Source organism: Triticum dicoccoides, chromosome 6B (assembly GCF_002162155.2).
Source record: "Triticum dicoccoides isolate Atlit2015 ecotype Zavitan chromosome 6B, WEW_v2.0, whole genome shotgun sequence".
In the NCBI taxonomy this organism is placed as follows: Eukaryota; Viridiplantae; Streptophyta; class Magnoliopsida; order Poales; family Poaceae; genus Triticum; species Triticum dicoccoides.
In genome coordinates, this window is record NC_041391.1 from 698,079,036 (window position 1) to 698,084,232 (window position 5,197).

The following is a 5,197-nucleotide window of genomic DNA, read 5'->3' on the forward strand; positions in this document are numbered from 1 at the left end:
CGCAGCACGCCGGCGAGATCCCCTTGGTCCGCGTCTGCCTTACCTCCGTGCAGATCCGCGGCTCCCCCACTTGCTAGGGTTTTGCATCCCCTTTTGTTTTGTTCGCCGGGATCCGCCACGGCAGGCCACGGCGAGGCCAGAGGTGACCGGATCCAGCACTGGTAAGCCCCTCCCCCTCCTTCTTCGCCCCCCATCTCCTCCTCAACTCACCTCACCTCACCTCATCTTCTGTTCCTTCTCTGCAGGTCGCCATGGGCGTGCCGGCGACGACGGCAGGAGGGGCGCACCTCCGTGGGGCGGGACGCCGCCATGGAGATGGATTCCCTTGTCCCCCACCACGCAGCGGCCCCATGGAGCCTCCTAGCGCCCCAAACCCTAGCGGAGAGAGAGGAGCTGCTCCTAGTACAGCACGCCATGGAAGGGTTTTTTTGGGGTCTTTTTTGTTGTTGTTTCTCTTCCCGATCTAAACATGTGGAAGGCCCTTTTCCTCACCATGACTTATTCATCTCCCCTTCCTCTGTTTTGTGCAGGTTGCTCTAATGGCGAAGCTTCTGCTGCAGGACGCCCTCCAACCCTCCCCTGCATCCACCTCCTACCCCCATACATGGTGAGCTACAACCTCTCTTTCTAGCCCTTGAAAATCTGATCTGAAGTGGACATCAATTGCAATTGTCATGGACACTACATAACAGCAAGTATTGGTTCAGTTTTTATGTGAAATTCGATTGTCATCGTGCTTTTCGATGCTTGCTTCAGAAAAAAAAATCATGGATAGATAGAAGATGGAAACAGTGAGCTTCCTTTCAAGTTAGTAATACTAAAAATCATTTGGCTCATCAATTTTTCATGTCTTGTGTTAAATCCGCTCCATTGCAATCTGGCTATGTATGGATGGTTTGGTACAGTTTGCCATGGATGAGTATACGTAGTTATGGTTTTAGTTCTTCTTGTGTTGCTGCACTTAGTCTAGGGATACAACAACATTAGTTGGGTCCATGGATGGATGGATCAACACATACCGCTAGCAGTGCTAGCAACAACAAAAAAATAACCTTGTGATTGATTCTGTTGACGCTAGCATGCTCTGTTAGTTTTGGAGCCCAACCATGGACTACGTACTAGGCTAGCTCAAGCACACACACAGGCAGCTTGATTTATTTCTGTAGATACTAGCAGCAGCACTTGTGTCTCCTATACTGCTTGCTTAATTTCTGTACTAGATCAACGACTTGAGCACTTAGTTTTTTGTTAGATTCGGAGCAGCAGGCATCCTCCGTGTGCGATGACGACAACCTGGTCATCCACCGCCACGACGACGCCCCGCACATGGTCCAACTCGACTACAACATCCTCCACCGCGTGACGGCGACGTGGTCGTGTGCGGCATTGACTACAACCTCCTCTCCTATGAATCCGTCTCCTACCTCTAGCTCCCTCTCTTGTGCTGCTATATTAGTACCTTGCTCTGTTTCATGCGCATGGGTGATTTTGTTTGTGCTTTCCATGCCTGTGTCATGGAAAAGATCATTCTTATTTATTTGTGCTCTGTTTTCTTTATTATCACGATTTGCAAAATTATTAGTGGGAAGTAAACTTTGGTTAACTTGTTGATTGAACCAATGGAACTACTGTTATATTTGATTTGTCACTCAACTAGTGCGGCAATGATGGAATCGAATGATTGCATGACCCTACTGTTGGTCTATCATTGCAATTATCTTGGTCTTATAGATGTTATTCTTCCTGTCATATAGCACATGCTAGTTTCTTTATTGGCTGGCTGCTGGTTCTGTTTGTTCATATGCATAAGTGCTACTGATTCTTTGTTATCTTATAAAGGATATAGTCCTTCATTTGTATATAGTTGTCACTCTCTTATTGATCAACATACACTGATTCATCTCTTCACTGCAATTACTTTGTGTAGTTCATGATTTGCTCCTGTAGTGGTATAAAATTATAGTTTCTCTTTCAAGCTGGTTTTTGTGTTTGATATATACTAGTATTTATCTAAATACCTTGTATTGGTATTTCTTGTATAGTTTAGTACATCATCTACTGGTGGTTTAGTTATATGGTTTAGTCCTGATGGTTGAGGGACCCCCTAATCATGGAGTTAGTGCTAATTTGAGTTGATCTTTGGGTTTGGCTTTGATCTATACTTTGCTGGCTTTACTTCTGTATTGGGTTATTCCTTACTGCCAATTGAACCTGTTCCTTTTGGCCTTACTGGTTACTGTTCCATTGGCTCCATTTACGTAGTGCTGGCTCTCTTCTACTGTTTCTTTGATCAACTTAATCTGTTGGGGTTTGACTAATGTTTCCAAAGTGCTGGCTCCTACAGCAAAGGCATTTCCCTATGGGGAATGCTACATTTTAACCTTAATCAAGTTTTTCCTATTTGTTGTTTCTTGTTTTGCAGGTTGATGAACTAAAAGAAAGAAGCAGAAGATGAAGTAGATAGTTTAGTATAGGTTTAGTTTAGGACTTATCCTTTGTTCTTTTATTTCCTTTTCCTGAGTGTAATTCCTGAATGCTTGTAGTTGACATTCATATTAATAAAGTCTATTGTTTATTATTCAGACCAAATAATTGCAATGCTTCATTTATTATGAATATAGTTTCTTTTATTCAGTTTTTGCAATATCACTTGTATTCTTTTTTCATGAATATATGTTTGCATCTATGCCTATAGCAAAGCCGTCGGCATAAATGCCATGTGGTAGCTCCTGGCCGAGGACTATGCCTACGGCAAAGCCGTCAGCATAGATCATCTATGCCTACGGCTTTGCTGTAGGCATAGTACTCGGCGAGGAGCAACCATGAGCTGCCATGTGGCAAAACTATGCCGACGGCAAAGCTGTAGGCATAGTTTTGCCATGTGGCAGCTCCTGGTTGGTTGTACTTAGCGACGGCGCCGTCAGTTGCCGTCTTGTCCTTTTTTTTGCCGACGGTGAAACTATGCCGACGGCTGTACGGAAGCCGACGGCATACACAGCTATGCCGACGGCTTTAGTATGCCGACGGCCTGACAGACTACGCTGACGTATTCTATGCGGACGGGGGTATGCCGACGGCAGCCGTAGGCATAGGCCTATGCCGACGGCCTTGGGCCGTAGGCATAGCCCCTAATTTCGGTAGTGTAGCTCGTCTCCCCTCTGAGTCTAGGAACATGATTTTAGACAGTTGCTCTTCCTTACCCTCCCACCCTAAAATCCAGAATCCTAACTCATCGACAATAGTAAGCTATTTGTACTGGGGAGGAAGCGAATAATCTAAAAACGAGAATGAGACTCAAATCTAATATACTAAGTTGTTCGTATTACATCAAGCATTTGAAAGAGACAACAATCAGACCAGAGGTGATCTATATATCGTAAACATATATTTCTTGCAATGCAACATAGATCCTTATATTTCTTATTCTCATGGTAAATTGAGCATTCCATCTTAATTTAGAACGCGATCAACCTACAGATGTCCGGAAGAACCATCTTGGCAGGGTCTATATATCTTGCTAAAGCGTTCCATCATCCATGCCAACAAAAGTGGGGTCTTGGCGGCGTCATGGAACTCCCTACCATAGAGCTCCTTGGTTGGTTGCATCCATGCTGACCGTACCACCCAACATGACATCAACATACCTGACATTGTCTCCGCCAAAGAAAGGCTTACCTCTGCAGCATTCCGTCAGTGACCGTTCTTGTATATGTCCTCCGATGTGAAAGTCTGCTCCCTTCCTTCGTCTTTCTTCTTGTCTGTCTTCCTCGCGAATATCTTCCACCATGGTGCAACTAGCTGCAAGGTCGCATACATATACATACATTTTTTTTTCTATTACACAAAACTTTGAGCTCTGATTTTGTTTGTTTTTTTGTTGAGGGATCCTCGAATGTTATTTGCGGATGAAATTTTGCAAAAAGCTAAAACTTTTGATCATGTTTGATGTCCCAAAATTTCAGTTTTTTATTTTGTTTTATATCTTTTGTGAATTTACTGTTCATGAAGGGTGTAGGTACACCCGGGAGTAGAAAATCCACTCCAAGATGGTGAGCGCTAGGAGATGATGGCGCATACAAAAATATTCGAGAGGGAAAAACCGTGCACGTGGCGGGGTTATCCGGTGCATTGGATGTTCGAAAATCAAATTAACAATATTAAAAAACTGAAAATAATTTAGCATCTACACATGATATATTTCAACCATGCCACAAAAACAAAAAGTAAATTTGAACCACAGCTTGAGAAACAAAAAGAACATAATTAACACTAATTGTGTTAATAGATAAAATTTATGGCCCAATATAAAATGAGTCATATTCACACACAAAATGGACTTTTTTGTTTCTAGAGTTGTACTGAAATTTTGTGACATGTTTTGCGTGTGTGTAAACTTATCTTCACATTTTGAACACATGTGGAGTGTGCTCCGGTAAGCTGTAGCACCAAACATCATGTCAGACGCTAGAATTAGAGAAGCCTTTTTTTACGAGACCCTCAACACAATATTGCTCGTAGCGTGGTTAATAAAAAACTGTAAAAAATAGTCGGCCGTGCGTTGGTTGGGGCTAGAACCCCAGTATTGAGCCCTCGTCCCATGCATTCTGACCACTACAATACGAAGTGCTTTTGGTTTAAGGCAGATCACAGAATGTATATATTCTAAGCATGAATGAAAGTTGAGCTTTGGGACTGCATTAAACACGGATAGTTACGTGTGTGTGTACGTTATTCTCCTAACATCGATCATGTGCGACTAATATCTTGATGGAAATTTGAAACTATGCAAATACCAATATTGATACTTGTTTCTATAAACGTTGATCTACGCTTCTCTTCATCGGTGACCGTTACTATTCTAGTGCGCTGATTTTGTGGGCCTTAGCACGATGACTTTTCGACTGTCTACTACAACAAGATTTTCCGACTCACGTAAGGGAGGGGTGATGATGGCAGTGCGCCTTCGGCTCACTCCAGTGCTTGTAGTCGTCGCTAGGTGGTTCACGGGCCTGGATGAAATTTTTGTTACTTCTGGATTCTTTGTACCGCCATGACTATTGATGAATAGATCAGAAGTTTTCCCCGCAAAAAAATCTTGGTTGAGCATGTACGAGCAAAAGATCATGCGTCTGTGTGCGTAGATAGAGAGACTAAGGCAAAGATAAAAGAGTCTATGTGTGTGTGCGCGCACGTGCGC